Source organism: Symphalangus syndactylus, chromosome X, assembly GCF_028878055.3.
Source record: "Symphalangus syndactylus isolate Jambi chromosome X, NHGRI_mSymSyn1-v2.1_pri, whole genome shotgun sequence".
NCBI classification, from domain to species: Eukaryota; Metazoa; Chordata; class Mammalia; order Primates; family Hylobatidae; genus Symphalangus; species Symphalangus syndactylus.
The window spans coordinates 101129702-101152132 of NC_072447.2; the positions used below are offsets into that span (position 1 = coordinate 101129702).

At 37.1% G+C, this 22431-nt stretch overlaps 1 pseudogene; it reads left to right on the top strand.

Annotated features, from left to right (window-relative positions):
• Window positions 1-1105: 1105 nt before the first annotated feature.
• Window positions 1106-22209, top strand: LOC129475359 (S-phase kinase-associated protein 2-like; annotated as a pseudogene).
• The last annotated feature ends 222 nt before the right edge of the window (window positions 22210-22431 follow it).

Below are 22431 nucleotides of genomic sequence, written 5' to 3' on the forward strand. Positions count from 1 at the left end.
TTAAACCAACGAAGATCAAAAGAGACAAAGAAGGCCATTATATAATGGTAAAGGGATCAATTCAACAAGAAGAGCTAACTATCCTAAATATATATGCACCCAATACAGAAGCACCCAGATTCATACAGCAAGCCCTTAGAGACCTATATAGAGACTTAGACTCCCACACAATAATATGGGAGAGTTTAACACCCCACTGTCAACATTAGACAGATCAATGAGACAGAAGGTTAACAAGGATATCCAGGAATTGAACTCAGCTCTGCACCAAGCAGACCTAATAGACATCTACAGAACTCTCCACCCCAAATCAACAGAATATACATTCTTCTCAGCACCACATCGCACTTATTCCAAAATTGACCACACAGTTGGAAGTAAAGCACTCCTCAGCAAATGTAAAAGAACAGAAATTATAACAAACTGTCTCTCAGATGACGGGGCAATCAAACTAGAACTCAGGATTAAGAAACTCACTCAAAACCGCACAGCTACATGGAAACTGAACAACCTGCTCCTGAATGACTAATGGGTACATAATGAAATGAAGGCAGAAATAAAGATGTTCTTTGAAACCAATGAGAACAAAGACACAACATACCAGAATCCCTGGGACACATTTAAAGCAGTGTGTAGAGGGAAATTTATAGCACCAAATGCCCACAAGAGAAAGCAGGAAAGATCTAAATTTGATACCCTAACATCACAATTAAAAGAACTAGAGAAGCAAGAGCAAACACATTCAAAAGCTAGCAGAAGGCAAGAAATAACTAAGATCAGAGCAGAACTGAAGGAGATAGAGACATAAAAAACCCTTCAAAAAATCAATGAATCCAGGAGCTGGTTTTTTTAAAAGGTCAACAAAATTGATAGACCACTAGCAAGACTAATAAAGAAGAAAAGAGAGAAGAATCAAATAGACAGAACAAAAAATGATAAAGGGGATATTACCACCAATCCCACAGAAATACAAACTACCATCAGAGAATACTATAAACACCTCTACGCAAATAAACTAGAAAATCTAGAAGAAATGGATAAATTCCTCAACACATACACCCTCCCAAGACTAAACCAGGAGGAAGTTGAATCCCTGAATAGACCAATGACAGGCTGTGAAATTGACGCAATAATTAATAGCTTACCAACCAAAAAAATTCCAGGAGCAGACGGACTCACAGCAGAATTCTACCAGAGGTACAAGGAGGAGCTGGTACCATTTCTTCTGAAACTATTCCAAACAATAGAAAAAGAGGGAATCCCCCTTAACTCATATTATGAGGCCAGCATCATCCTGATACCAAAGCCTGGCAGAGACACAACCAAAAAAGAGAATTTTAGACCAATGTCCCTGGTGAACATTGATGCAAAAATCCTCAATAAAATACTGGCAAAATGAATCCAGCAGCACATCAAAAAGCGTATCCACCGTGATCAAGTGGGCTTCATCCCTGGGAAGCAAGGCTGGTTCAACATATGAAAATCAATAAACGTAATCCAGCATATAAACAGAACCAAAGACAAAAACCACATGATTATCTCAATAGATGCAGAAAAGGCCTTTGACAAAATTCAACAGCCCTTCATGCTAAAAACTCTCAATAAATTAGGTATTGATGGGACTTATCTCAAAATCATAAGAGCTATTTATGAGAAACCCACAGCCAATATCATACTGAATGGACAAAAACTAGAAGCATTCCCTTTGAAAACTGGCACAAGACAGGGATGCCCTCTCTCTCCACTCCTATTCAACTTAGTGTTGGAAGTTCTGGCCAGGGCAATCAGGCAGGAGAAGGAAATAAAGGGTATTCAATTAGGAAAAGAGGAAGTCAAATTGTCCCTGTTTGCAGATGACATGATTGTATATTTAGAAAACCCCATCGTCTCAGCCCAAAATCTCCTTAAGCTGATAAGCAACTTCAGCAAAGTCTCAGGATACAAAATCAATGTACAAAAATCACAAGCATTCTTATACACCAATAACAGACAAACAGAGAGCCAAATCATGAGTGAACTCCCATTCACAGTTGTTTCAAAGATAATAAAATATCTAGGAATCCAACTTACAAGGGATGTGAAGGACCTCTTCAAGGAGAACTACAAACCATTGCTCAATGAAATAAAAGAGGACACAAACAAATGGAAGAACATTCCATGCTCATGGGTAGGAAGAATCAATATCGTGAAAATGGCCATACTGCCCAAGGTAATTTATAGATTCAATGCCAACCCCATCAAGCTACCAATGACTTTCTTCACAGAATTGGAAAAAACTACTTCAAAGTTCATATGGAACCAAAAAAGGGCCCGCATTGCCAAGACAATCATAAGCCAAAAGAACAAAGCTGGAGACATCACGCTACCTGACTTCAAACTATACTACAAGGCTACAGTAACCAAAAACAGCATGGTACTGGTACCAAAACAGAGACACAGATCAATGGAACAGAACAGAACCCTCAGAAATAATACCACACATCTACAACCATCTGATCTTTGACAAACCTGACAAAAACAAGCAATGGCGAAAGGATTCCCTATTTAATAAATGGTGCTCAGAAAACTGGCTAGCCATATGTAGAAAACTGAAACTGGATCCCTTCCTTACACCTTACACAAAAGTGAATTCAAGATGGATTAAAGACTTAAATGTTAGATCTAAAACCATAAAAACTCTAGAAGAAAACCTAGGCAATACCATTCAGGATATAGGCATGAGCAAGGACTTCATGTCTAAAGCACCAAAATAATGGTAATGAAAGACAAAATTGACAAATGAGATCTAATTAAACAGCTTCTGCACTGCAAAAGAAACTACCATCAGAGTGAACAGGCAACCTACAGAATGGGAGAAAATTGTTGCAATCTACTCAACTGACAAAGGGCTAATATCCAGAATCTACAAATAACTCAAACAAACTTACAAGAAAGAAACAAACAACCCCATCAAAAAGTGGGCAAAGGATATGAACAGACATTTCTCAAAAGAAGACACTTATGCAGCCAACAGACACATGAAAAAAATGCTCATCATCACTGGCCATCAGAGAAATGCAAATCAAAACCACAATGAGATACCATCTCACACCATTTAGAATGGCAATCTTTAAAAAATCAGGAAACAACAGGTTCTGGAGAGGATATGAAGAAATAGGAACAATTTTACACCGTTGGTGGGACTGTAAACTAGTTCAACCATTGTGGAAGACAGTGTGGCAATTCCTCAGGGATCTAGAACTAGAAATACCATTTGACCCAGCCATCCCATTACTGGGTATATACCTAAAGGATTATAAATCATGCTGCTAAAAGACACATGCACACGTATGTTTATTGTGGCACTATTCACAATAGCAAAGACTTGGAACCAACCCAAATGTCCAACAACGATAGACTGGATTAAGAAAATGTGGCACATATACCCCATAGAATACTATGCGCCATAAAAAACGATGTGTTCCTGTCCTTTGAAGGGACAGGGATGAAGCTGGAAACCATCATTCTCAGCAAACTATTGCAAGGACAAAAAACCAAACATTGCATGTTCTCACTCATAGGTGGGAATTGAACAATGAGAACACATGGACACAGGAAGGGGAACATCACACACCGGGGCCTGTTGTGGGGTGGGTGGAGGGGAGAGGGATAGCATTGGGAGATATACCTAATGTAAATGACGAGTTAATGGGTGCAGCACACCAACATGGCACATGTATACATATGTAACAAACCTGCACGTTGTGCACATGTACCCTAGAACTTAAAGTATATAAAAAAAAGAATTTAAAAGATAATATCGAATTGCCTTCCAGAAAGATTGTACCAATCTACACTTTTATAAATAGCATATGAGATTATTAGCACTCCATATTAACATTTGCATCAATATTTGACAGTCTAATAGTATAAAATACCTAATTTTTTAAAACTATGTTTTTATGATGAACAAGGTGAAATTTTTGTATTTGTAGGAGCTGCTTGTACTCCTTCTACGATTTATCTGTTCATATTCTCTGTGCATATCTGATTTTGTTGTTATTCTTTTACTTGTTGATATATAGCAGCTCTACATGGATACCAATATTAACCCTCTAGATGTCATACATTGACTATACAGTTGACTCTTGGGTAACATGGATTTGAACTGGGACCATGTTGAACATGTTGGAACTGGCAGATTTTCTTTTGTCTCTGCCATTTCCGAGACAGTAAGACCAACCCTTCTTCCTACCCCTCCTCAGCCTACTCAACGCGAAGATGATGAAGATGAAGACCTTGATGATGATCCACTTCTACTTAATAAATAGTACATATATTTTCTCTTCCTTGTGATTTTCTTAACATTTTCTTTTCTCTAGCTTACTTTATTGTAAGAGTATGGTATATAATGCATATAATATACAAAAGGTGTGTTAATCAGCTGTTTATGTTATTGGTAAGGTTTCTGGTCAACAATAGGCTATTAGTAGTTAAGTTTTGGGGGCATCAAAGTTATCTATGGATTTTTGGCTGTGCGGGGCAACAGTTCCCCTGACCCCCATGTTGTTCAAGGGTCAAATACATATTGTAAATATTTTTTCTAGTTTGATATTTGTATTTTAGCATGATTTACAAAGTCTTTATGCAATGCAAAGGTTAATTCATTCAACGAACATTTATATTGAGAAGCTGCTATGTGGCAGCCAGTAGTATGAGTTGTAGGGACAGAGTGGTGAGTAAGACAGACAAGGTCCCTGCACTCAGAGAGTTTACATTCTAATGGAGATGTAGAAAAATAAACAAGCAAACAAAAGATGTACAGACTGTAGTTGTATGATAATAAAAATAGACAGTGGCAAAGAGTAAATGGAAGAGAATGACCAGTTAAGGTCTTACTGAGGAGATGACATGTGAGGTTAGACCTGACAGATGAAAGTGAGACAAGAAATAAAAGCACATAGGCAGTGGAGGGGGTTGCTGGGTTAAGAGAAAGTTATGGTGGGGAAACAGTAAACCAAAGGACCAAAGGCAGGAAAAAGCTTGATGTGTTCAAGGACAAAATGAAAAGCATGGATACTAGAACTTAATAAGAAACAGACAAAATGACACGAATGAGGTTGAAGGAAGGGTAGGTGCCAGATAATTCATGATCTTATTTTATTCTAAGAGCAACAGAGAGCCACTGAAGAGTTTTAGGTATGGAGTGGTACGGCTTGATTTATGTTCTTAAAGCTCACTTTTTCAGCTATACAAAGAATAAATTAGAAAGGAGAAAGAGAAAGAGTACAAACAGAAAGAAGAGTTAGGCAACTATTTCAGGATACTAGGTGAGATATTATAGTGGCTTAAATAATGGTGGTAGCCATGATGAGAAAATAAAGTGGGAAGGGAAGTTTTTAGGCAATCCAATCTGCTATTCTATCCTTTCCTGCCACACATAATATAACTTCATTTTCATCTATTCTCTCATCCTTTCTAGTATCAAGGAATGTCTCCTCTGTAAAACAAACTTCTCAAGAAACAGCAAAAATCATCTATTCATTAAGCATTTCTTGAACCTCTTAACTTGGCAGAGTCAGTTACCTGTGCCACCAGAGTAATGTGTGCAAACTTCCATGAAAGCATTCGACACATTATGTTTTACATATGTTCACTTGTCTTTCTGTTAGTCCATAGCCTTCGTGAGATAAGTGATTATGTCTTATTCGTCTACAAAACACAGTGCCTGACTCAGTATATGTCATATAGTAAGTACTTAATTATTAATTATTCTTGAATTGAAGGAATGAGTATTAAATTTTACCTAAAGCATCTGTGGAGATACTCATTTATCTTCATCTATTGATGTTATATATAAATAGCTTGTCTGGGAAATTGCTCTGTATTTCTGAAATAAGCCCAATATAGTTATGATTATTTCCAGTAATATCAAATTTAATCTACTTATATTTTTCATCTATATTTATAAGTAAATTTGGTGTATCTTGTTAACATTTTATCACCAGGGTTATGCTGACTATAACATATAGTGAGTAGGTATACAGACAGGGTTCTTAATTTCAAGCAGCAGAAAATGATTGTGGTTAATGTAAACAAAGATGGAGCTTATTGGAAGAATGACAGATATTTCATAGAATTCATAGAAAGATCAAAGACCTAGGATCAGTATGAATGCAAGAACCACAGGAGGATAGGGCTCAGCACTACAGCCTACCTCATGCCATTGAAACCGTCTGTTAAGTACACTACTGGAATTGCTACCGTTAGATACTGGATATTGCAGTCAACATCCACGGTAAGGAAGTCTTCCCCATTCCTGCTTCTTTATTTTAGATTCCAAGCTCCTGATCAGAGAATCTGATAAGTTTCGCCTGGGTCATGTACCTAGGCTTGGAGGCAGAGATGAGTGTCTGGCCTTCTTAGTTCCTGTAGTGGAAGCCAAGCCCTGCCTTCTCTCCATACTCATACTCTGAGGAAATCCTCAAACATAAAAAAGAGGTTCTGATGCTGGACAGCCACAGAACATACTCAAGAAACTCTTCCAAAAATGGCAAACAAAAACTGAAGTCCACTCCAGGCGATTATAATCGTTTTTGATGATCTTGACTAGACTACATTGTGTGGGAATTTGTCTGTAAACTTGCAGAGAGAATTTCCTGGGAAAAATTCTTCTGTACTTATGATTTAGTTTAGTCTATGGTTATGGCTCTTCTCATGTTGTCTATAATTTTTTCTTATCAATTATTTTCTAAATGTACTAAAATAAAATACAAGCACACAATATGAAATGCCAACCATTTAGATATACAGAGAATAAAAAAGTGACAGTTTCTCTTAGACTTTTCCTGACTTCTAGCAACCATTTCTCTATGTATTTACATAGAGAATATGTGTATACATCCACAAAATATATTTTGTGATTACAAAAATAGCATTACCTCAGGCTAGAGAATGGAAGATGAAAAAAATAGCATTATCTTAAACATTTTACTCTGATTTCACCTAATTAGATAGCAAAGTCACCTTTCTATGTTATTATGGAGACAACACATTTTTAAGGGCTTTATTATAGTCTATTGTATGGGTTATAATACACTTAGCCAATAGTGTCTTGATGGACACTTAGATTTCCAATTTCCTGACATTACATACTATAATGCAATGAATATTATGAATATTCCTATACTCATATTTCCATGTTCTTAATCTACTCGATAGTTAGAGGCTGTGATGGTATGTTAAGCTTTTGCAATTCTGTTTCTCTTTTATTTTTAACATCATCATATGCTGAATGAATTTTGATGTTACCTTTTAGTGCATAAATTGCATGACTGAAATATCTTCATTGTTTGTTGTTAATCAGTATAAACTTATTTTGTCCCATTAAATTTTTGTTCTTAAATTATACTTTATCTGACACCAGTATTGACATCAGTTTTTGTTTTGAATGTGATCGTCATATGTATATTCAGTCATCCATTTATTTTTGTCATTTCTAGATGGTCAAGCTTTAGGAGTAACTCCAACACATGCTTAGACGGGCCATCCCCTTGGTTCAGTATGAGAATTCTCCTCCTCCATCATCTTGTTTCCCTTTGCATTGAAAGGAAAGATCAGGTGAGTATAACAGCACCCTTCTCAAAAGAAATCTGTAAGGAGTAGACATGTCACTTCTCAATATTTAGATATGCCAAAATAAAAGATTTTTAAAATCAGTTGGCCAAATAATTGGAAGAAATAACAGTAACATAGATTGAATCTAATCGGGCTTGGTGCTTTAATAATTCCTTTCCTTCCCACAGGTGAGGTCACAGATGCCTCACAAAAGGCTACTGCTTCTATATTGTAACACATAAAGGTAATATTTCCTGGAATTCTTCTCCTATCCGATGTCTCAGAATGGTTCTTCCATCTTGGCAGCCTTCTGATTGCAGTCATATTACTTAACTCCTGCTTTTTACCTCTTTTCCCTGCTCTTTTGACGAGGCTCTTTATATGAATTCTTCAGTTCTTCAAACCAGCTTTGTTACCATGGCTCCAGGCTTTGCAGGCCATAGGCTAGACCAACCCTTGCCCCATGCCAAGCCACAGCTTAAAGGAGGCTCCTTGGATCTATGATCTTCAGCATAAAGATTATCCAAGGTAGCAAAAATTCTGAAGTTTATGTATGTATGCAAGAGATTTGAAAAAGGAAATAACTATTTGTCTCTCCTGCTTTCTGATCCAGGCAGGACTAATAACTAACTATGCCACTAGACTAGAATACAAAAATGGCTCCTCTACCAACTTGGGACCTAGAACATAAGAAGGTTCATATTTAGCCATTATTCAGTACTATTCCTAAACTTCTCCATCATCTGGATGCTATTTTATAATTTGTGAGCATTTTTGGCTCCTTTGATAGGCCGAAAGTGCCTGTGTCATATCCCCCTTTCTATTCCTTATGTGACCTAGTGGTGTTTTACATGTATAGGCACTCAGTAATTATGTAAAATAAAGAAGAAAATAATAAAACAAATTGTGGGAAAAGAGAAAGAGAACTAATAGTAGCGGTAAAGATGACTTCAGGAATTGTGTTTACATAAAATTGGGATGTGGTAAATTGAATGAAGACTTGTCTAGGCTGGTTGGGTTTGGTAGTAATAGAAAAAAGTAATTATACATATCTGCAATATGCTTGTAACCTTAGTTACTTTAGACTCTACCAATGAGGTGGCACAGAATGTGTGGCCTGAGAGAGTCACAATAATAGTAAAATCTAATCAGTCTCCCAGCCTCTAACAGCTGAGTCTCTGAAATCCAATCCTCCTTCCAATCCCTCTATTCTAGTTCAAGAGGGTGGGACAGGTTCAAAGAGGAACTCACATGGTTTATGAATAGCTAGTGATCATTTTCCTCTTCCTATGGCCTTTGTGATCTCTGCCTTTCCTGCTCCAGACCTGTTCCCTAACGGCAACTACTGCTTCCATAATACCTCTGGATGTCAGCCACAATGTTGTAGCCTTGGCTGCCTTTCCATTCCATTTCAATACTCATTTCTGCCCATATTTGTATATCAATGTATTTCTAAGCCACTAATAGTACTGCCTTGTGCTTTCAAGTTCTTAGGATCACTCTAATGCTAAAACTCTTTCATTTGACCTATTATCTGTCATAGCCCTGCACCAACATCCTGACCCTCAGCCTCCAACACAGCACAGATCCATATGTGCTTTCCTAAACCACCTTTTACCCCTCTAACACAGATCATATTTTTCTGATCAGACTAGTTTACTTCACCAACATGTCACCTAAAAGCTAGTTTCTTCCCATCTATTCAACTGAATTCTTGTTCAAGGGAGGGCTCTTATTCTTCCAAAACTTGGGGAGATGTCTTAGTGCTGTGGGCAGATATCAATTGCAACTTATCCAGTATTATAGCTCACATCAGAGTCCTCAACCCCCCATATAAATAAACCCCTGACGTGTTTTCCCTGTTGGGCATCTAGATATGCCTGGACATGTTTGAATCCACAGTGGGTACTACCACAACTTAGCCTCTCACTCTAGGACTCCTGCCATACTTGAATAGCTTTTATAATTAAAAAATAACAAACAAACCTGTGAGAACAAAATGAGAGCAAGCATGCAAAAGTGCTTTGCAAATGCAGTGTATTATAATAAGTTCCTTATTGTTTATTTGTTTAGTAGAAATTCATGTCCATGAGGGAACTGAAGGCATCGAATTGGGAAGATTAAAAAACTAAAAGACTAGAATGATTAACTGAGGGAGAAATCAAGTTGATAAACACATGGAAAGCAATTCAAAATCTATGCACAAATAGAGTTTCTGTGGGCCTATTTGAATGCAAGACACACTTGTCAAATGAACAGATGCAAAAGTTGGAAGATGGTTCTGGAAAACTTAAAAAGTAGTAATACTTGGTCTACAGACTTTAGGCAACAGGAACCTAAGTGAAGCTGTACAGCATGGAGTATTATAAAGCTTGACTCCAGAGGTCAACTGCTTGGTTTGAAATCTCAGTCCTACCACTTATGAGCTCTAGATGAATTTTGACAAATTACTTAATCTTAGTTTCTCATCTGTAATAAATTACAGATACATGTGTCATCTCCCCCATAGGTTGCTTTTTCTTCTTTTTTTTTTTCTTTTCTTTTTTTTTTTTGCAAGTACAGTGGTCCTTCAGTATCCATGGGGGGTTGGTTCCAGGTCCTCTATCAGATGCCAAAATCCATGCATGCTAAAGTCCGTTATATAAAATGGTATAGTACTTATATATAATCTACATACATCCTCCTATATACTTTAAGTTATCTCTAGATTACTTATAATATCTAATACACTGTAAATGCTGTGTAAATAGCTATTTTACTGTATTATTTAGCGAATAATGTCTGTACACTACAGACACAATCATCCTTTTTTCCCAGTATTTTCCATCTGTGGTTGGTTGGATCCAACCACAGATGCAGAATCATGGATACAGACTGCCAACTGTATTATATGAGTCAATACATATAAAACAATATCAGGTCAGGCACATAGCAAGTGCTCAATATAAATAAATTTTACAATTCATCTACTCATGCCATTGTATTTCATAAAAACAAATTGAAGAGGACTATAGCTTACCTAAATTTTCAATAAAGCAGAAATTTAGGGACATGTATTTTTCAGTTAAATAGTTTGGTGAATGTTATCTGTAATTGAATTGAAAATTACTTTTTTTCTTTAGGTTTAAGCAAAAGTTAGAGAGTAGTCCAGAATATTCAAGTGGTTAAACAATGCACATTATATACACAACTAGGTCATTCATCCTTTTTCTCACAATATGGGCAAAAGGACACACTTTCACAGAATAAGATCAAGAAATAACAGTTGATATTAAAATGATTAAAAATCTCATTTACCCAAAATGACTGCTATAAATGGAGATCACTCTCACAATTGCTATAGAAAACTATTAATATTCATGTGCACACACAGTTTTACTTACAAATACCAGAGAGTTTACAGTGTACTTCGTTTTAAACAGCTGCCATAAATGAAAATCACTTTTGTTACTACTATAGAGAGCTGCATTAATAATCATATGTAGATACAGTTGAAGTTCTGAATATTAGTGAGTGTAACAAGTAATTTGTCCTAAAGTGCATCCTTACAAAAGGAAATTACTTTCACAACCATTTGAGAGCTTACTTACTAATCAAACATAGATACAGTTTTTGTTACTAATATTACAGTTTATTGTGTAATATTTGAAAGTAATTGTACTCTAAAAACATTTATTTTTGACAATTTTTGAAAACCAAATGCTTAACATAAGCCACAAAATGTTTGCACCATAACAAGACTTTCAAAATGCTGTTTACTGAAACACGAATTTGGAGCAATGATTTTTTTTTAATGATCAGATACCAGCAATGCTTATATTCTCTCCCAGAAAGGCATGGGGGTGAGTCAATAACATTTCCATTGGTCTAAAAGCAGGGCTGTCTGCCAGAGTCTGGACTCATAAGCAGCCTGTTGGCCATATTTAGCAGAGGAGCCTGCAGTTGATTAGCTATGCTCTGATGATGAATATCCTATCATTGCCATCAAGGAAAATCACTACAGTATAGAGAACTTGTAAGACTATACTGTAATTCATGTTAACCAAGCTTGAATATGTACATGTGAAAACCCTTAATATGAAGATCTTGTTTAGTGACATATATCCTCATGGAATTTTGTTAATAGCTGATCCTCAGTGCAGCTAACTCAGTCATTTTGAGGGTGATTATCCAGTTTCTGGGTTACCCATGTCCTGCATTTTCTCCTACCACTTCCTTTGGCTGACATCCCTTTGACCATTTCACTGTTCATTAGCACCTGCAAAGGATAACTGAAAGCAGATGAACGCAAACCACTCAATTATGCTTCTCATAATTAGCAGCTCTATGAAAGGGTTCTGTCCAGGAGGTGGTTGCAACTATTAGGTAAAATTAGGTTTCCGGATTATCAGCGGGTTTCAATTATCCACGTTGTTTCTGTCCCTCATGACCCTGCATAATCCAGAGTTGGCCACATATGCATTATTTGCCTTACCATATGGAGAAAAGAGTGGGTCTTTAATAGGAAAATTAAAGATACTGGCTCTCTGTTATGCTGTTTCTGTTGAGAATTTTCTCCCTAGTTCTTCTTTTGTATAGCTAACTAAAAAGTACATGAGGCTCTGAGAATCCACATTAATTATTCATTTAATTATTATTGTAATTGGTAAAACCCTGAAAGTAATCTTATGGACATGTGGATATTTCCGCACATTTCTCACATTTGAAGAGTTTTACGTGAGAGTTTAAAATACTTAATTTGGCAACTCATTACTTATACAAATCTCAATAAGAAATATTGTTGTCAGGAAGTGCCAGTAATAATGCTGTTGGAAGTTTATTCTGTGATGCATGAACAAGGGTGAGTCTCCAGGGAAAATAAGACTTGTATATCTTTCTAAATCATGAAATCCTTTAGTCTATTGTAATCTTTGTTGTTCCATGCATTCAAACATTTGTATTATAACAGTATTAACATTTTAGAAAATAGGGATAATCATAATCCCACCAGTGATAATCAGTTTCCATTTTGTGTTATATGCTTGTAGAACTTTTCTGTTCATAAATAGATTAACCTATCACCATCCAAGAGGGGTCACATGTAATGCTGGTTGTTTTTTTGTTTGTTTTCTTTTTTGTTTGTTTTGAGACAGGGTCTCACTGTCACCCAGGCTGGAGTGCAGTGGCACGATCATAGGCACTGCAGCCTCCAACTCCTGGGCTGAGGCGCGAGGCTGAAACTCCCACCTCAGCCTCCCAAGTAACCGGGACTACAGGCATGCACCACCACACCATATATATATAGTCTTGCTATGTGGCCCAGGCTGGTCTCAAACTCCTGAGCTCAAGCAATCCTCCCATCTTGGCCTCACAAGGTACTAGGATTACAGGTGTGAGCCACCAGCCTGGCCTGTAATGCTGTTCTCTAACTTCTTTTTTTTTGTCAATATGATGGAAAAAAATGTAGGTAGGTTTTTTGTGCTAATATATACGCTTCTACAACATCCTTTCAATTGACTCTCTAGTATTCCATTGTATGAGTGTGCCATAATTTACTTAAATACTCTAAGTTTGGATATCTAAATTGTTTCCAATTTGAATTACAATAGCCACAAGAAACACTCTAGGATATAAACCTGCACATTCTTAATATTCTTGTTCAAAGGATATGGATGTGTCACCAAGCACATTTTTTGCTTGCCAAATGCCCTAATTTTAGCCATACTGAGATTGTACAGATTTGTTATGAGTGAAAACAGCAACATACTCCTTATGATTTAACACTCAGGATACAGTGTAACTTCTGAAAGGGGTTTAGTTTAATATGGTACAGCGAATTGTCACACTGATCTTGTTTTCATTATAATTTCTGTTTCATGCACATATAGATATTTAATCTTTACAGTTTACTGATATCAATTTAAGAGGACAGCTTGGCACCAAGAATACATAATTTCTCTCAGTGAATTATCACAATAAAACCATAACTGAATATATTTTAATGAGCACAATCTACAATGACAATTTTATTATTTCTTTGATATACCATTTGCACAGCTTTCTCTATGTCAATTACAACTCAAGTGTTCTTTTTTTAAAATCCCATTGGCTGTACCTTAAAAATATATCCTCCATCTGACCAGTTCTTAAAACCTCCACTACTGGCCAGGCATGGTGGCTCATGCCTGTAATCCCAGCACTTTGGGAGGCTGAAGCAGGTGGATCACGAGGTCAGGAGTTCAAGACCAGCCTGGCCAAGATGGTGAAACTCTGTCTCTGCTAAAAATACAAAAATTAGCCAGGTGTGGTGGCGGGCACCTGTAATCCTAGCTACTCGGGAGGCTGAGGCAGAGAATTGCTTGAACCCAGGAGGCAGAGGTTGTAGTGAGCTGAGATCGCGCCACTGCACTCCAGCCTGGGCAACAGAGTGAGACTCAGTCTCCCAAAGAAAAAAAAAAAAACTTCAAGGTTCGAGGCATCATCATCTATTCCCTTGGATTACTGTAGTAGTCTCTTAGTTGGTCTCCCTGCTTCAGACTTTGTCCTCCTTTGGATAAACAATCCACTGCAATGAGCTCAGTGTGCTCTGTATCCTTCACTCATCCACTCTGAAACATCCCATAAATATTTCTTAAACCTCACACACCTAACTTATTCTGTCAACAAATATTTATCAAGAGCCTATTATGTTACAGACAGTGTTGTATATCCTAGGCATATATCAATGAACAAAACAAGACTTTCTACCCTAGTAGAGTTTCCATTCTCTGTGGGAGGGAGCAAGTATATAATAATAAGTAATTTGTGAAGTATATGTTAGAAAGCAATAATGCTATGGGAAAATATAGAGCAAGAATGTAGGATTGGGAGTGCTTGCATGTATTTATAAGTACTGTGTCTGGATGTGCCTCTGTGTGTGTGTGCAGTTTCACTATTGTTCCTTGCTACAATGTTATACTTGGATTTGACATATTTCTTGGGCTATATTTTGTATAGGTCAGAGATTCTATCTATATGCAATATCTTGGTTTCTGTCATGGCTTCCCCATAACTTGGCTATTATATGTGGTGATCTTCCTGCACTTTCCAGCATACTCTTGTCTTCGTTCCTTGAATTTACTGTTATTCCTTCCATTGCCTTAACACCTAGTGCATTCAACTCACTGCCCTCTGAGCCAGTGGTGGAAATTATTACTTGCATCTTAAGATTTAGTTGGCGGGACGGGCACAGTGGCTTATGCCTGTAATCCCAGCACTTTAGGAGGCTGAAGCAGGTGGATCACCTTAGGTCAGGAGTTCGAGATCAGCCTGGCCAACATGGCAAAACCCCATCCCTACTAAAAATACTGTAATCCCAGCTATTCAAGAGGCTGAGGCAGGAGAATTGCTTGAACCCACGAGGCAGAGGTTGCAGTGAGCCGAGATCGCGCCATTGCACTCCAGCCTGGGCCACGAGAACGAAACTCTGCCTCCGGAAAAAAAAAAAAAAAAAAAAAAAAGAATTACTTGGTGATCTTCTACCACAACAACTTCTCCCCTTCTATTTGGTCTTCTCTCTTGTTTATGCCTCGGGCCTGCCAGTGGCAGTCAGTGACACCCACATGCATTCCTTCACCCCAAAAGTTTGATTGAAACTGCCATAGTCAGAAATGAATTATTGACCAGCAAGGAATTAGACATGGTGAGTCAACTGGTTATTTTCTTAGAAATATGTGCAATTCTAGTCAGAACCAGTGTTATTTGGCTTTAAATCCTTCCATCGCTGATCCGGAAGATGTCCAAATATCTAAGATGATCCTGGGCTCCCTTGATTTCTCAATTCTGAGACGTTGGCTTACTGTGGAACAATGCTTTAGGTTATCCCTAGGGGTCTCAAGCAAAATGGAATTTCTTTATCTACTGAACAGCCTGACTGTTCAGATAAGAGGAATTTAATTGACTTACCTATTTAGGAGATTCTGCTTTGAGATGAGCTATGGAAAAATACAGCTCCAATAGGAACTTTTCACTTTTCTCTCCTCAAAACTCTGTTTTTCTCCTAGTCCAGCCATGCTCATAGGGGTTTTAAGCAGATTAATTAGTGCTTAAAAAGTACCTTTATAAATGAAAAGCAGCTAAGTACAAAGATAATCTTTTAAACTCTAGATGTTTGCCTTTTTTATTCATATTACAGTTCTAATTTCATATTTTTTCCATAATGTCACCAGATTGTAGGTGAGGTCCCAAAATAGACAGTTACTAGGACTAAAACTGTTGTATGACCCAATATGCAAAATAGTTCTGGGAAAAGAATGCTGAAATTGACTTGATTGTAGCAACGGCCTATTCTTTTAAAAGGATTCTTGTTTATTCGATGTCATAACAGTTTTTCAGGGATTTGGAAATGAGAACACTTGTATTTGCTGTAGTGCAAAAAAAGCTATTTATGTAACAGTCATCACAGATTAGCTATAATGCCATAAGAAAGTTTGTTTCAAAACTCAGTCTTGGAATTTGAGTTTAGCAATAGGTCAGATTAATTTTCATGAAAATCTTGGTATTGTAAGTCCTCGTTCTCCTTCCTTAAACTTTTCATTACATTCTTCACAAATAAAGCTTGGTGGGTTTTTTCAAGACATTTCTCTTCCCAGACTGATTTAAAAAAATTCATTTGGATTTATAACCAAGTGTCTAGGTGAGAAACAAATCAAAATATTAAACCTACAGGCAATGCAGAAATACCATTGCATTGTAACGATTTTCTATTCTATTTCACCTTTCCCAAGTATCTTGCAAAAAAAAAAAAGAAAGCAAAAGCTATAATAATAATATGAGCTGAAGCTACCAAGTTCTGAAATAGGCAGGTTACTGAAAGGTGGCTCAGAGAGTATGTGGGTGTATCATTGTTTCTAACTTTGAACAAGTTTCAACTTTTGTAGCTACTCTATAATTAGTACATAGACTATAATAAAGGAAGATTTGTTAGTTTGCTGCATCTACCTGAACAGAATAAGGATCTACTGTTGTCCATAATAAAGATAACGATTACTTAACAGTCTTCTCAGCTAGCTCTATGCATTACAATATTAAGGAAGCCAAAAATTTAACTGCTCTGTCATATGAATGTATTAATTTTGTAAACATTTTTCTTTGGAGATAATCTTTTGTCCTTTTAGGAATTCTATCAGTATAGTCTCTGAAAAATCAAGTGAAGAAAATTGATGTAAGCAAATGAAAATATATACATATTATTCTGATGTAGATTTCTAATGAACATTTATTCTGTAATATGTCTTCAGTAATAAATATGTCAGATGCATTTAGTCAGTTAAAGGAATAATAGTGAATATATGAGAAGAGCTGGAATACTTGGCAAAGTATTTTTTAAGGAAAAATAGAGAATAATTATCTATGATATTCAATAGGTAAACTAAATGGCTACCCTCTAGGGAAAAAAAGCATTTACCTCTATAAAACAATAGAATTCTCACATTCTTTGGTGATTATATATTAAATTCAGTATCTAAAGGGTGAGCATGTGCCACTTTGGCTGCGGCTTATAAAGTATTTAAGAGGTGGAAAGCTAACAGTAAAAATAAATGACCAACTTTCAGTGTGTATAAAAGGTTAACAGGGCGATGGTGTAGACCTATGTTTGACTGGTGGTGTTGCAGTTTCATCAATTTATTAACAACCGGAAGAGGGATGAACATAAGACCGAGTTGAAATGAGGCGGGAATTATAAAACGCTCCTGGGGAACTGAGCAAATGTTATCATTGGGCAACAGATGAACAATGACAGATATAATTTAATGCCTCTGTGTACAAGTCAATGCACGTTGGAAAAAATTAAACTGCTGCATACTCTGAAAGATTCTGAATTAGCACATCTTGAGGGAGGTAAAAACAAAACAAAACAACAACAACCTTAAATGCTGACCACAGACAGCTCAGTGAGATTGTCTGCTCACTGTTCAGCTGTGGTCAAATACCAAGCAAAGTATTAAAACTGCCATGACCCAAGTGAAGAATTATTCAAAAGAGATAATGATATACCACATACATCATACATCTAAGCTTTGTGATCATAACACACACACACACACACACAAATAATACATACATATATGCATAAAAGTAGTCATTTGGCCTTGTTTAGAGCAAACAGATGTTTTTCAACTTTATTTTGGTGTCATGAAACACAATTAAGGATATAGATAATATTTCACTGTCAGTGTCACAAAATAAAACAGGAAAAGATATGAAACCACAGTTGTTTGTCATAAGTAGATAAGGAGGAGAATATCTAATCATAATGGAAGGCTGTACAAGATAGTGGCTATGAGCATGGGCTTTGACATCAGACACACCTAAATTCCAATCCCAACTCATCTATCAAAAGGCAATCCCTGCCTCATGAGATTAACCCATTGTGTAGTAGGTAGTAAGTTTTCCCCATAAGAGTTTAAAATAATATAAATTTCCTGTCATATGCATTCTGATAGTTTTTATAGAACTCAGTAGGTTCTGTTGGATTGCTTATAAGTTTCTTTAATAAATGTTTGTGCCAAAATAAAACAACATGCATTTTAAAAGTACACAAATCACAAGCATACAGCTCGATGAAATTTCACAGAATGAAAACATCTTGTAACCATCGCCCAACACAAGAAATAGAGAGTTACTCAAACTCAAAAGGCTTCCCTCATTCCCCTTCCAACTCATTATCCCCCTGCTTTCCCAAGGTTTTCGCTATTTATCACAGATAAGTTTTGTGGTTCTGAACTTTATATAAATGTAAAAAGAGTATGTAGCCTTATATGTCCAACAGCTTTCACTTAGATGGTGTTTGTGAGATTCATCCATGTTGTTGCCTATGGTAGTAGTTTGTTCATTTTCATAGCTAAGTATTCAAGTTGTCTGAATGTACCTCAGTTTATGTATCTGTTCTGTATAAATATTTTATTTTTTCTGGCTCTGGTATAATGCTTCTGAGATGCCCAAGTTTCTTGGTGAATATATGTACTCATTTTGTGAGATTTGGAATTACTGGGTCATAATTATTTAGCATATATTTAGATTTAATCAAAACAGACAAGTGGTTTTCCAAAGTGGTTTTACCCATTTACACTTCCACCAGCATTGTGTAAGAATTCCAGTTACTTTAAATCTGTGATGATTGATTTTAGGTGTTAACTTGATTGAATTAAGGAATATCTAGAGAACTGGTAAAGCATTATTTTGGAGTGAGTCTGTGAGGGTGTTTCCAGAGGAAATTGGTGTGAGTCTACATGCACTAAATGGGAAAGATCTGCCTTCAATGTGGGTAGGCACCATCCAATGGGCTGGAGGCCTAGTGTATCAGTCCATTCTCATGCTGCTAATAAAGACATACCCGAGACTGGGTAATTTGTAAAGGAAAGAGGTTTAATTGACTCACAATTCAGCATGGCTGGGGAGGCCTCAGGAAACTTACAATCATGGTGAAAGTGGAAGCAAATACGTCCTTCCTCACATGGCGGCAGCAAGGAGAAGTGCTGAGCAAAACGGGGAAAGTCCCTTATAAAACCATCAGATGTCATGAGAACTCACTCAGTATCATAAGAACAGCATGAGGGTAACTGCCCCATGATTAAATTACCTCCCACCAGGTCCCTCCCATGACATATGGGGATTATGGGAACTACAATTCAAGATGAGATTTGAGTGGGGACACAGCCAAAGCATATCACTTGGATAGAACAAAAAGAGAGGAAAAGCAAATTGGTCTCTCTCTCTCTCTCCTGGATCTGGAATACACTCTCTTCTTCTGTCCTTGGACATCAGAACTCCAAGCCCTTTGGCCTTTGAACTACAAGACTTACACCTGAGTTCTCATTCTTCAGACTTGGACTCAGCCATGCTACCAGCATCCCAGGGTCTTCAGCTTGCGAATGGCCTGTCATGGAACTTCTCAGCTTCCATAACCCTGTGAGCTGATTTTACTAATAAATCCCCACTCATATCTGTCTCGATATATATATATATATATATATATATATATATATATATATATCGAGAGAGAGAGAGAGAGAAATACATATAGATATATAGAGACAATAAAATGTATATATATATTTCTCTATAGAGAAAATATGTATATATATAATATATAGGTATATATGTATGTATATATATTTTATTGGTTCTGTCTTATTAGAGAACCCTGACTAATATAACATCCTAATCAACACTTAATTTGGGAAGTTTTTTTAAAAAAATTTAGTCATTCTGGGAGAAAATATTTGAAACTATGCATCTGACAGGGGATTAATTTCCAGAATTTACAAGAAACTCAAACAATTCAACAATAAAAAGTAATCCCTTAAAAAGTGGGAAAAGGATATGAATAGACATTTTTCAAAGAATACATACAACTGGCATATGAAAAAATGCTTAACATGATTAATCATCAGAAAAATGCAAATTTAAACCACAATGAGATATCATCTTACACCAGTCAGAATGGCTATTATTAAAAAGATAAAAAATAACTTGTTGCCAAGGATGTGAAGAAAAGGCAACTCACATACTGTTGGTAGGAATGTAAAGTAGTACAACCTCTATGAAAATACAGTATGGAGATTTCTAAAAGAAGTAAAAATAGATGTAGCAATTTGATGTAGCAATCCCACTACTGAGTATCTATCCAAAGTTAAATAAATTATATAAAAAAATATAAATTATATCAAAAAGATTCCTGCACACATATGTTCATCACAACACTACTCACAATAGCCATGATATGGAATCAACCTAAGTGTTAACCAACAGAAGACTGGATAAAGAAAATGTGGCATATACACAAAATCGAGCACTATTCAACCATAAAAAAGAATGAAATCATGTCATTCGCAGCAATGTGGACGGACCTGGTGGCCATTATCTTAAGTGAAACAAGTCAGACACAGAAAGACAAATATCACATGTTCTTACAAGTAGGAGCTAAATAATGTGTACACATGGACTTAGAGTGTGGAATAATAAACAAATGGAGACTCTGAAGAGTGAGTGGGGTGGGAGAGGGGTGGATAATGAGAGATTACTTAATGCGTACAACATACATTATTTGGTGATGGCTAACCTAAAAGCCCTGACTTCACCACTAGGCAATTTACTCATGTAACACAATTACACTTGTACCCTATAAATTTATACACTTAAATAATTTTAATTCCAGAAAGGAAAAGTGGAGATTAAAAAACAGTAACAGGGAGTGCCCATCCCACTTGAAATGTTGCTAGAGTTCATAGATCTAGCTGCTGCATTCCTAAGCAAGCTAGGGGCTGCCGTGCACCAAAGCAGGAATCCAGGAGGCAGGAAGCTGTGCAATTAAAAGCATGTACTTAAAACTCCCAAACCTGCAGATACCGTGCACAAGAACCACCTTTAAGAGATTCCAGACCAGAGTAGCAATGTTACCACCAGCTTCGTGTGGGGATAGGATTCCAGCAAGACTTCTGAACTACTGTCAGGCATCGGGGTCTACGCCCTGGAGAAGGAGGAGGCAGACAGTAAGAATATCCCCAAGGAACTGCTCTAAAACCTGGGCCAATCACACAGCCACCCAAGGAAATGGCTGAAGAGCAAAAGGAATGACAAAGACTGTGATCATCAACAGGCCTAAACTAAATGGAGAGAACTTTCCAGGTGTTTCATGAGACTCCCTTCCAGATGAGCTGCTCTTGGGAATATTTTCCTGTCTGCGCCTCACTGAGCTGCTAAAGGCCTCTGATGTTTTAAGAGATGGTATTGCCCTAGCATTTGTTGAGTCTCTGTGGCAGACTTTATACCTCACAGGTAAAAATCTGAAGCCAGATGTGATTAGTGTGGGCCGGTTGCCTTTCACTGCCAACAATCATTTATGACCAACCATTGGTTGAACATTTCAGCCCTCTGCATATACAGCAGAGGGATGTGTTGAACTCAGTTATAGATGTGTCTGCCCTCCATGGCATTCTGTCTCGGGGCTCCAAGCTGCAGAATCTAAGCTTTCTGGAAGACCTATGGCTCTCAGATCCCATTATCAATAATCTTGCACAGAACTCAAATTTAGTGCAACTGGGTGTTCTGGGTTCTCTTAATCCAGCTGTTCCAGACTGGATGAGCTAAATCTCTGCTGGTGATATGACTTCACTGAAAAAAACATGTGCAAGTGGCTGTTGCGCATTTGTCAGAGAGCATCACCCAGCTGAATCTCAGTGGCTGCCGAAAGAATATCCTGAAATCCAATGTCTCTACTTTAGTTAGAAGATCCCCCAATGAGGGTCTAGATGTCCACCTAAACATAAGTGATAATGTCATGCTAAAGCTAAAGAATGACTGCTTTCAGATATTTTCCAGCTCAACTACCTCCAATACATATCACTCAGTCGGTGCTATGATATACCCAAAACGTTACTTGAACTTGAAGCAATTCCCACTCTAAAAACACTACAAGTCTTTGGAATCCTGCCAGACAGCACCCTTCAACTGTTAAAGGAAGCCCTTCCTCATCTACAGATTAATTGCTCCAAGTTAACTACCACTGCCAGGCCAACTATTGGCAACAAAAAGAATTAGGAGATATGGGGCATCAAATGCTGACTGACATTGCAAAAGTCCAATTGTCTATAAAGTATTTATTGCAAGATGGTGTCTCCCTTTTCTTTGGGACAGGGAAAACAGGCAGGAAGCCCAATTGCTGGAGTGCTTGGCTAGTTTTATTCTCGGTTTTCTCTTTGCCTTCATTCCAGGAGTATTAAGCAATGATTTAAGAGGGAAAACAATGTGCTTTTCTGAAATGACTCTGAAGCTTCATCACTGCTTTGCCCTTAAGGTAAAGCCTTTCAAAAAGGC